The 12,296-nt window shown below is 47.9% G+C and overlaps 1 long non-coding RNA gene across 3 annotated transcripts in view; it reads left to right on the top strand.

Annotated features, from left to right (window-relative positions):
• LOC134485941 (uncharacterized) overlaps positions 1–12,296 on the top strand; it is a 105,703-nt gene that overhangs the window by 83,840 nt on the left and 9,567 nt on the right. For all 3 annotated transcript variants that reach the window (XR_010064371.1, XR_010064370.1, XR_010064372.1), the window contains one exon: positions 5,887–5,949. This is a non-coding gene — a long non-coding RNA (uncharacterized LOC134485941). The remainder of the gene's footprint in view (positions 1–5,886; positions 5,950–12,296) is intronic.

Here is a 12,296-nt window from a genome sequence, read left to right as displayed (position 1 = left end):
ATGTGACTGCCCTTTCTTCTTCTCACCCTTTCCCTTTGTCCTTTGTCCTGTGCAGCTTCCCCAAGAGCTCAGGTTTCTGTGTTTGGTTCTGTCTACTTCACTGTTAATTAGGTCCTCACTCTTGACCAGTTCTCATACTGCACGGTCATACTAATTTTGTATAGAACAGAGCATACCGTGTGAGAACTGCTAAGAAGGTTTGGGGATCAGTGTAGTGTAATATTTGGAGACAGAGAATGACCAGTTCATACCTTCATTTAGAAAGATAATGTAAGGAAAAACATCCCCAAATTTGTTATGATCATTGAATTAGTTTTTGGAAGCAGGGTCTTGTGTCGCTTACACTGCGCTCTAACTTGCTATGTAGCCAAGGATGGCCTTGAACATCTAATCCTCTTGCCTCCCCGTCCTGAGTACAGGGCTTATAGGCATTCACCACCACTCGCTGTTGTATGAGGCGATAGCTTTGTGTGTGCTTGGCAAACCCCTTACGAACTGAGCTATGTCTCTAGCTCAAAAACTGCTTTAAAATTTTTCATAATTATCATCCGTCTCAGTCTAGACGAGCCTAGAGAAAGATAAGCCAACTAGACCTGAGTGCCCCCCTACCCCGCACTCGCCCATTGCTGAGTGCACCCCACACACTCACCCATTGCTGATCCCCCCATTGCCGAGTGCCTCCCCAACCCCTGCACTCCCCAGCACTGCCCTCCATTTCATCTCTGTAGCACATCTTTGGAATTTCTAACTCCAGCTTCGTGCTATAACCTTGAAAATGCCTTAGAACTAAGCCCAGAGTCCTATACAGTCCCCAAGTAACTTCTGAATAACTGAGTGGACACTTGAAAAATGTGCAAATTCTCGGATCTTGGGGTTCTTAAGGATATAAATAACCTGGGCACAGCCGAGGGTAACGGGGACATTTTGCTGGCCTTGTCTTCAGTTCATTCGGTTCAGCTAACCCTCTGAAGTGGTCTGGTAGCCCTTTCCTCTTCAAATTACATGTTCTCCGCCACTCCCTTGTCTTTTCTTTTCTCCTTCCCTGTTATTGTTTCTTGCTGTGATGCCCTTTCCTGTTCTGAACAATGGCTGACCTTCCTATCCTGTGGCACATGAAGTCCATCAGAAGCTCCTTGAGTGTCAGTGGTGAGCTGAGGCTGAAGGAGAAGGAAAGCAGGGAGCCCTGGTCCTGAAAGGGTACCACCCAGGTAACCACAGTGACCAGTGGCCGGGCAGGAAGGCTCTGGGTCACTTCCTGTGGAATTAGCCAAAATTGATGTGTTTTCAGTAGCATCAAACGGTTCAATTCAATCCCCAAATTTCATCATTTTGGAATAGTTGTTTTGATTTTCATTTAGCTGTAGCTTCAGCATTGGCAGGAGGATATGACTGTCAAATTAAAGGGGACTCTGTCCTCTAAGCACCACTCACAGAGCCCGTCCCTACATAATGCCAAATGCTTGCATATTTAGAAACATTGGGGTGAGTGGGCACAGGTTTTCTTCCCCCCTTTCTCCACTTTCTTGTTCATACATAGAAATATGGCTTTTTATTTATAGACTTGGGTTTTCATGAATGTCCTCTTTCTGTTTCTTTTCTCATGGAGCAAGTGGATAAACAATTAAGAAACATACAAAAAATAGAATGTGCTATTGGCAAAGGAAGCTGGGACAGGCATCTGCTGGTTTCTATTAGTCTTACACAGTTACTCAGGGTTTAAGTCCAGACAGTTAAAAGACCACCAGGTTGGAGCCTTAGCAACACAATTTCCTAATCTGCAGATCAAATTGGTTAAAATGTTTTGGTTTTTTATGGTATGTTTATTTTTGCCATCAAGAACGTTATCTATTTTTCCAACTCTTGGCACAGTTCTTGTGGAAATCCTAGTTCTTGAGTTTCCAGACAGCACAGTCCTGGGAGGGGAGGATGAGTATCATATCCTAGATGGTGGCAGGCGATAAGCTTGAGGATGTTTCAGAGGGTTGCTTTCTGCAGTGGTAAGGTTGATAGCCCGGTCTCTCTGCCCAGTGAACACACTGTCCACAGTTGTTGGCCTAAGGCCTGCCATTAGTGGATAGCCAGGCACGGTAAGCTTTCTCTTTCTTCACCATGGCTCAGGTTCACAGAAAGCAGACGTACTCAACCAGTGGTTCTATCAGTATCTTGGGGAGATCGTTGCTCTTTATTTGAGAGGGGTGAACTCTGACCATTCACACTTCTTAGGTCTGATCAGGATGGGCTATTGTTAATCAACCACATTTTCCGTGGGGTAAATTCGAGGACACCAGGTTGATTCGCTTGTCAGCACACACAAGTTTGTGGGGTTCATCTTTCAGGTCTTCTACAACGGACCAGAAGGCGATGAGGCCCTTAGGTCTTTGACTGACCTCAGGACCACACTTAGCAGGAAGCTCTGCCGTGGTGGGTCAGGTCTAAGCTGGGCTGTCCATAGGTTGCTCTCCCACTTGACGTAGCAGCTGAGCGGAAACAGGTCTCGAGTCCTTCTGGGGCCTCTAGCAGCCCAGCACCCCAAACTCACCTGCCTCTGCCTTCACAGTGCTAGAATCACAGATAGCCTTACAACACATAGCATTTTATATGTGTGTCAGGGATCCAAACTTAGGTTCTCATATGTGTGCTGTTAGCGCTTTACAGACCAAACCATTTCTCTAATTTCAGACTCTTTTCCCAAATGAGGTAATATTCCTAGATTCCAGGGATGGTGACCTGATATCTTTGGGGCCTCCACTCAGCTCAAAAGATCAGATTCCAGCATTTTGTTCTCACTGGTGTTCTGTACAAACCTTTTAAAAAGACAGCAGCACATCCACAGCTAACTGTCTTTGAGCAGGTTGAGCCTTAGGCTGTGACTGTGGACGCAGAGCAGGAGAGAGAGCCTCTTGTTCTGAAAGGACAAGCTGCAGCTCCCAGCTCCCAGGTGGGATGACTTCTCCTTATGGTAATGGAAAGCACAACTTCTAGCTGGGGTTGCAGGACTTCCAGGCAAGGCCTACATGACACCAACATCTGGATGCAAAGCAAAAACTAAACAAACAGAGGAAGCCCCAGCCAAGATACCAGATGCCGGTTTCAAAGCAACTGGATCTTTGTTTTGGGGGTGTAGGAAACACTGACTAGAAGACCCAAGAAGAGGAGGGGCAAGTGTCCCTTCATCAGGATGAACAGAGGATGCTCATGGGTGGTCAGGTATCTGCTGGTGTGTGTGTGTGTGTGTGTGTGTGTGTGTGTGTGTGTGTGTGTGATGTTGGTGGTCTGAGTAAAGGCATACCTTCAGCAATGGTTGGGAAGAGAGGGAGGGAGGGAGAGGGCATTCTGAACCAGGGTTTCAGAATTGTGTCCAGGAACTTAGGGTGGAGACACAATGTGGAACATGACGAAGGAGCTGAGAATATGGGACCAGGCCCCTGCAAGCAGCCATATTAAAGATCAAAGGGACAAGGGCTATGCATTCCAGACGGAATCAGGCAGCAGGGCGCAGCTATGAAAGCATTCTTGGCTGTCATACCCTCCAGTGCAGTGCAGCTCTGCACAGGACTCTGTGTCTGCCCACCAAGGTGAGGACGCTTCTTTTAGTCCTCACAGACCAGGCAGAGGATAGTTTCAGAGGCATCAAGATCAAGATACACCATGGTGGGGCCTCCCTCTTCCTCACTGGAGCCCCAGGGTGGCAGAATAAAGGGACTTGGTCTTTTTGGTTCTGGTGCTTGGAGAACAACTTCACCCTTTTGGGCCAGGGTTTGTGGAGCACTTGCCTGACTGGCAGCCTCCTCCCCCTCCTCTTCCTCTTCCTTCTCCTCTTCTTCCTCCTTCTCCTTTGTGTGTGTGTGTGTGTGTGTGTGTGTTTGTTTGTTTGTTTTGAAATAGGGTTTCTCTGTGCAGCTCTGTCTGTCCTGGAACTCCCTCTCTGGAGAACAGGCTGGCCTTGAACTCAGAGATTTGCCTGCCACTGCCTTCCAGGTGCTGGCATTAAAGTCATGCACCATGACCCAGCGATTCTTTGTTGTTTTAAGCTTCCTTTTCATCTGTAGGTCACAGCTACCTGATTTTAGAAATTTTGATCATAAAACGAAGCATACATCTTGGCCCATGGTGGTTGTTGCTCAGTAAAATTATAGTTCAGCTTTCCTCAAAGGCACTCTGTGAGCTCTACTTCTCACAGAGGAAAATAGCCACATGCTTCTTTCTTCTTGGACAAGGGGGAGGGGTGTGCAAAGATCCAACTAGGAAGCAAGTGACTGTTCAGGTGCAGGTAAGACCCTCACGTAAAGATGGAGACCACCTCCATCTTCTGCCAGCCAGATAATAATAATAATAATAATAATAATAATAATAATAATAATAAACAACCATGTATCGCATATCATATATTGTATATCATATATCATATAATTTGTCTTTCTTACACATCGTGTGGCCTGAGGCAAGCATATGTCTTGGCGATCTTGATCATACCACCTGTAGGATAACCACGGTGTGGACTCAGGCGGTGTCTGCCCAGTTTAAATGAGATACAGCAGTGGCTATAACTAATACACTAACACCAAGGGTAAGGACTCAGCCAAACGGCTCCACGGAAACAGCCTTACGCTTCATGTCCAGCTCTCCTGTCACAGTGAACTCCCTCTCAGTTGGTCTGAATGATAGAATAGGTTATGGTTAAGGCCCAGTCTGAAGTAAAGGCAACCAATCTCCATTCGAGGGCCTTTGAAATCTTTAGACATATTCTATAGGAAAAAATCACTGATGATACATAGTCCTATCACAAGCGACGGCTGTAACTGTAAGCAAGACCACTGAGGGGGATCAATTTTAGGCCGGGAATAAGAACTTCCCAGAAGAAAACGAGTAATGTGTTTGAAGTTATAAATCCATCCCTCGGTTCCCTTCTCCACCCCTTCTGTGTCTGCCTCACTTCTTTCTGTGGCATGGAGTAACGTATCCTGGCATGGGCCTATAAAGAATGTCAAACGACAGACACAGAAAGATATGTTGACGATCTGGAAATTGATGTCTGGTAATGCAGAAGATGGCTCCATGGAGACCCAGACACTCACACAAAAGGTAAATATGAAGGATTTGGAAGGGGCATTTTATGAACTGTGAGTATAGGAAAAACCATTTCTAAAACAGTATGATTGTCTGTACTCGGTGGTTCAAATATTTTTAGTCATATTTTTATTTCACTGTAAATGGACATTTAACTCTTTCATCTACTGCGCTTCAGTGGTAAAACCAGGGAGAGCACCTTCTGGGTACAAAGCCCTAGGGATTCAGGAGAGAATGGTTTCTCTTAGCCCCACTTCTCAGGTCAGCTTTTTCTCCCCTTACTGTGGAACTGCTGTCTGAGCCTTCCTGGCTTTATCTTGGGAAGGGCTCCCATCTCTCCTATCTCACCTCAGCTTCAATTTATTTGTGGAAGGCATGGGATTCTAAGATTGTCATTGCTGAGCAAATCTTTGTTCCTATGTCCCAGGAAGGTGATCCACACAGACATGGGTTAGGTTAGCTCTCATCCCTGGACTGCTCAGCTGTGACCAGAGTCACATTTTACAGGTCCTGGGACCTGTTCCTCTTGTCTTGTGTGTGACTGGCAACACAGTGGACATTATTAGAGACACAGCACTTTGTGGGGGGAACCAAAGACTTTGCAAAGACTGTGTATGGCAGGAGATGAGAGGGTTTGGGGCAGGGAGTGATGTATGAGGATGTGAATTTGGTTTTACTGTGAGGAATGACACCATGGACAAAGAATAAGAATTTCAGAAGAGTGAATGAGGGGTACCAGGGAACCTTGGAGACTCTGAAGAGTTTTGTAACAGACAGTAAAGGCCACCAGTGAAACTATGTTTCCTGTCAATCTTCTAGGAATTGGTGCAGAAGCCGGAGGCAACAGAAGGAAGAGGGGGCAGTTGATGGATGAATTCTGAGGTGAGATGAACACATTCCAGTGTAGCTGGTGGGTGGTTTCCTGTCCTGTACCCCAGCGGACAAGTCCTGCTTCCTGTTTGTGGAAAAACATTCTCTCTGGAGCCAGACAAACATAGAATCCCTGACAAGACTTAATGGTGACATGTCTGGATAGAACGTGAGAGTTCATGAGTCACCCTGGCTGACACTGCTGGATGTGTGGGCACGGATGCAAACACACCAGCACACACCTTACACGAGGGCAGCCCACTGACTGGCAGTGACTCAGCAGAGGTGGCACAGGTAAACCTGATGACTCAGACTTGTCCTGTGCTGGAGGACAGGTGACTCAAAGAATGACCCCCTCTGAGGGCCCCTTTCTCCACGTGTTGTCTTTCATCCTCTCCCTCAGTTCGGCCTGGGACATTTGTGCCGCCATCTCGGGTTTTCTTAGACTGTTAGTTAAGTTTTCCCTGAGACAACTGCTGTGAGCTTCTTTATTCTAATTGTTTGTTCAACCACAACTTTTTAATAAAGATTTATTTATTTTATGTATATAAGTACACTGTCGCTGTCTTCAGACACACCAGAAGAAGGCATCAGATGGTTGTGAGCCACCATGTGGTTGTGGGATTTGAACTCAGGACCTCTGGAAGAGCAGTCAGTGCTCTTAACCACTGAGCCATCTCTCCAGCCCCATCTACAACTTCTAAATCCTCATTCACTGCATGTGGGGTTCTGAGTGACTTCCTGAGAAGTGATACAGAGAGATACAAAGTACCTCTGAGGACTGCCTCTCAGTTGGAGACTCTCCAACCCTCTGCCTTCACGAGTGTGTGTGTGTGTGTGTGTGTGTGTGTGTGTGTGTGTGTGTGCGAGCGTGTGTCCCAGAAAGTCTTGGACCTTCCTCACTCTCACTTGCTAACCAGACTGAGAACCTTGGGCAGGGTATTTGACTGCCATTTTCTCACAGTAAAATGACAGGATTGCTTCCTCTACTTCGGGGGTGACAGAAGAATAAATGTGACATTTCTGTAACATCTCTGTCTGGAACACCACACACCAAGTTGTGCTGATTGAATTGGCATGGCTTCTGAGGACCCTGGTTTGGATGGTGTTTCTACACAATATATGAACAGGGCCATGACTGCTTGCTTATTAAAGCCCCTCCAGAAAGCGCTCATTTCCCTCATTCCCTGAATGTGATTCCAGCTGCCTGGCCTGAATATTAGATACAGGTTGTTCTCTGCAGGAGGGTTCCTGGGCTGAGGGGATGTGGTCTACATGCGTGTTCCCTCCACCTTTCTTGGAGCTTCAGACTCCATATTTTGAACCTCACTGTGATCCAGAAGAACCTGGCATAGCGTGTGTTGTTCATCCAGGAGCTCACCTGGGACTGGAGAGAGAGTAAAGTTACTCTTGCCAGAGCCACACTGCCTCTGCTTCCTCCCCCTGAAGCAGTCTTCTCACTTCTGGAGCAAACCTAGTCATCCTTTAGCAGGCAAACGTTCTCCAGCCACGCTCAGAGAATTCCATGGCTCCCTCTTCTGGGTGCCCCAGCCCTGTGTTCCTGCCATCTAACCCTGTGCTCCTGCCGTCTAAGCTCCTGTTGCAGGCTGCTTGGGACTTCCTGGAGGCTCCCCTTCATCGGCTCCCCTGCTGGTCCTGTTTTCTGCACTGTAACTTCATTCTCTCTTTCGGTTCCCAAGGACACCCCACTTTCTCTGCTTGTATACATCTCAGTCCTTCTGACAGCCCTGCAGACAACTCCTGTCCTATGTCCTTGGCCTCTGCCTGGATGGAGAGCTTCTATGTGGAAAATGTCCCCAAGCATGTTCGTCTAGGTGGTCCTCCTGTAGGACCTTCTAGGAATAAGGCCCTTCTCTTATTCCCTGTCACATCTCTGCCATTGTATCACCTGCCTGGCTAGACCATGTTTGCGTGAGTGGGCCTCGTGCCTTGCTCAGTGCTTCCAGATTCTAGCATTGGCTATAGTAGCCATTTGTCAAATCAATTTTCATGTTTATTCCTTACCAAAAAGTGCAGGGTCCTTGGGGAGGAAGCTGATCTCCATGCCAAACCTGTCTCCAGTGTCACCATGGGCTGTGACACTTCTCACCCAGGCTCACTTACACCATGGAGTCGTAGGTCCGTTACAGTAAACTCCAAACTTTTTTTTTTGCAATCAAATTTCTTTTTTTAGAATCAGAGAAGGAAGAAGCTGGCAGAAGTCCCAGAGACCTGGCTCTTTGCAGATTGCAAAGGCTGCTCCATCTCTGGCAGGTGGTCCCGCATGCCTTCCCTTCTCTCTTCCCTTTACCCCGCCCCTCCCCCATCCCCAGCTGAGCTGTCCCTGGCAGTTAATGTTTCTGAGCTTTTCTGAAGGCTGAGATGCACTCTGGCTGCAATTGAGAGTGTGGATCAGTTTTGCCCAGGCGTGGGCCTGCCACAGTTAGTAACTGTCCTCTCAAGTCTGGCCACTGCCAATCTGACTCCACCTTCTTCATTTGATCAATATGTCGAGTGCTGGGGTCAATGGGAGTTGTCCCATGGGTTCCTGGCTCATTTATTAAAAATGTGGAACAATTTAAGCTCTTGCTACACTGACTGCAAGGCCTCATGCACATGTTTCCAGCAGGCCCCGGGTGGGGAAGGGGTGGGGGTGGGGCTGTGAGGTCAAGTTTCAGATGCGATTAATTCAGTGTAAAGGTGAGTGTGCCAGGCCTGGAAGAAAGAAAAACGGACAGCTGATTTATGATCTTGCTTTTAAACAAATCACCCCTAAAACCTACCTCTTTTCATGATGGCGAGGGCTCAATTTGTATTTAAGCGTCATCCCTGGACACTGAGTGCTACCTTGAAGTCAACAGCGGGCAGAAAGAGATGGGACCCCTCGGGCTTCAATAATAAAAAAGACATGATTGCAAAAGATATGGTGTTCTGTCTGGTTCTCTCCCTAACTTCTTAAGGACAAAATATACTGTTGATACCAAGATGTGAGTTCTTGTCCTAGGGGTGGCTGGTGGTTGGGTTTGTGGGGGAAACTGTCTTTGCCTCTGTGGCCCGTATGGCTTCTGCCCCAGAACTGAGTGAATGGGGTCTAGAAAAGTGGTAACAATCCTAGAGACGAAGCTGGGCTATGCTTCGGGGGAAACACCTGCAGTCTTGAAAGGGTCCTTTCTCTAACTGGTGGACTTCACGTTCCTGTACGCAAGACAGGAAATAGAAAGCAGGCATCAGTGGGGACAGACAGACAATATGATTAAAGTCTGCTGGTGGGTCTCTGGGAGGGCCCGACTTCAGGTATCTTGGCCTCTAATGACAAACTGTCTTGGTTTGCGTGGGCATCATCCAGGCACCCAGAGCCTCAGGTGGCACCCTTTGTGTGTCAGAGCAGGGGTGGCCATCGGGCAAGACTCAATGCCTCAGTAGGTTTTGTTCTTCCTGCCTCCAGCCGAGCAACAATGACTCAGAAAGACAGAGAGTAAATGGAGTTGTTTCTGAAAGCCAGATGTGCCACCACCCACCAGGGCTCCAAATTAGCGGTCAACTGGGGCAGTAGGTGGCTGAAGCTGGGAGGGAGCCATCTATGTGGGTAAGTGGGTGGTCAGGACAGAGCCAAGGGACTCCAGAAAAGGGACAGCTATTGTAAAGGGAACCTCACTTTGAGGTTTTCTGCCCCACAGTGCATGGTACGAAGCACATTCCCACCCGGGATGTCCAGGCTGAGCTCTGCTCTCCTCGGACAGAGACAGGCGTGTACCAGAAGACGGCTCCCGGGTGGTTGCAGCTGAAATGTCTATTAGCATCTGTAGTCATGAGCCAGAGATGCCAGCATCTCTTGGCTGGGCATGTGGCTTTGCGGACTGTGGAATTGCAGCCCATAAAAGGAGAACTTAGGAACGGATAAGAAAACCTGTCTTTTTTTCTGCAGTCGTAAAAATTATGTTTTCAGCATGAAGTCCCCAGTGCTGTGATTTTCTGGTAGGCCAGACAAATTCGGTACAGTTCTTCCATATTTCTTTAGTGGATGGGTCTACAATGGGGATATCCACCATCTCAACCCTGAATGCCTGTAAGAAGCTATCAGCATGTTTCCCTACACACACACACACATACACCACACACACACACACACACACACACACACACACCACACACACACATACACACACACCACACACACATACACACATACACACACACATACCACACACATACACACACATACACACATATACACACACACATACACACACACACCACACACACATACACACACATACACACACACCACATACACATACACATACACACACACCACACACACACACACACACCACACACACATACACACACATACACGCACACACACACCATTTGATGTAAGTGGATACAGAGAAGCAAAACTAGAATCCAAATCATGTTTTTCTGTGTGAACCAGGAAATCTACTTAACTTTTCCGAGCCTGGTTTTCTTTCTCTGTAAGGAAGAACCCTTCCTACTTCAGGGTGAGTTTGAAGATGGAGTGGGGGCATTGCGCACAATTCCAGTGTATATGTGGCCTGGCAGAGCCCAGGCCTAAGGTGCTATGTTCACCCCATGTCTCTCTCAGTCCTCACCCACGTTCACTGCTCTTCTTTAAAAGGCATTCCTTCTCACTCACTTGGATGCACCTCTTCTCTCAATGGTGTTTGCTTCGTGTACAGTGGGTGGTCTAGTAGTGAATGAACTTATCTTATTCAAGTCAAAGTAGGGTGAGAAAGGGCACAAGAGCCAAAGCCTTCTGTGGCGGCTCCCCCTCCTCCTTCTCTTGACTGGATGCAGACTCACCTAGGAGATGGAGGTAGCCTATGGGACGTCAGTGCAGATGCTGGCGGATATCGAACTAAGGGGGAGAGGATATCGACCTGAAATGTAGGCGAACCCATGGATGGAGAGTAAAGGACTGAATTTTAAAAGGGGGCAGGGGAGGAGAAAGCCCACGGCGTCTGGAATTCCCTTCTGTGCCTCCTGCTCTGAGCCACAGAAACTGCTACCCCCTTAATCCCCGCACTGTTCCCGTCACAACTGAGTGAACTCTCTCCTTAACTGGGGCCCTAGATAATCCTCTCCTCAGTTAAGTCACTTTCGTCAGGGGTTTGGTGACAGAAACACACAGTAATGAGTGTACCTTCCTACCCCAAGCGTAACTCTAGGGCGGAGGTGGTGGCATAGGCAGAGTGTCTGTAGGAAGGCAGCTGCTGACCTATGCAAACAGAATCTGCATTTGAACCAGGTAATCTGGGACGGCTGTGAGCCTGTTAAAGTTTGATACAGAGTCCTGGTCTTGAATGTTTTGTCAATAGCCACAAACTAAGTAAATAAACAAAGGGGATAAGATTTGGAAGCTAGCATAAGTTTCTAGACTATTGGTTCTATTTAAAAGGAAAAGTCTATTGAGGGCACTAAGAATCTAATGTTGATCTTCAGTTTTACTTCATTTTCAACAAACTCTCCACAGCGAGTCCCTAGCTGTAGGCACTGATGACTCACTGGTACCCTGTCTCCTCTCCCCTTACGCTCTAGAGCTGGCTGTGTGGCCCATTGCCTCTCTCTTCTTCCGTCCTCTGAGCTTGTTTGAGACTCAGGGTCTTAGGAGGTCACACTTCCAACCATCCTCGTTCTCTGAGCCTCTTTGCCCGTGACTGCTCCATGGGCGTGGGCAGCATGCTTGTCACTCCACAGAACAGGCATTGTTCTTGTTTGGAGCGCTGCCCTTGGTTCAGGGTCATTAAGAGACGCCCAAGACAACCTGGCCCTGCCTTTCAGATCTGGCACACCTAGAGAACGATTTGGGCCCATGACTTCCAGGAAGAAGAGCATCTTTTTGTATTTGTCTGTGCTTCCCGCCAGGGCAGACGTGGAAGTGTGTGGCTTCTCTGGTCTTCTTTGCATTCATATTTTATAGGTCAGTCAGTGGCTGTGGTCTGAACTCCACTGCTGTAAACTGGTTCTCAGTGCTGGTGGGGACAACGCAATGAGCAATGGACCTGTCTCTAAACTACACCCCACTCTTCACTTCCATGACTGTCACCTGCTTGCATACTGCCCAAGCACCCAGAATGTAGGGGCAGGAGGACCTCTGAGTTCAAGGCCAGCCCAGTCTACTGAGTGAGTTCCAAGACAGCCAGGGCTGCACAAACCTGTCTCCAAAAATCAAAAACTAAAAGAAAAATAAGTCATATAGGAGTTTGCTATCAGACCTTACCCCATACCCTACCCCAGACTCCACCCCAGACCCCACCCCAAACCATACTCCATACCCCATCCCAGACCCCACCCCAGACTCCATCCCAGACCCCATCCCAGACCCCACCCCAGACTCC

The sequence above is a fragment of the Rattus norvegicus genome, chromosome 2 (assembly GCF_036323735.1).
Source record: "Rattus norvegicus strain BN/NHsdMcwi chromosome 2, GRCr8, whole genome shotgun sequence".
In the NCBI taxonomy this organism is placed as follows: domain Eukaryota; kingdom Metazoa; phylum Chordata; class Mammalia; order Rodentia; family Muridae; genus Rattus; species Rattus norvegicus.
Note: the sequence above shows the minus strand (reverse complement) of the source record. Positions and strands in the feature narration are given on the sequence as shown.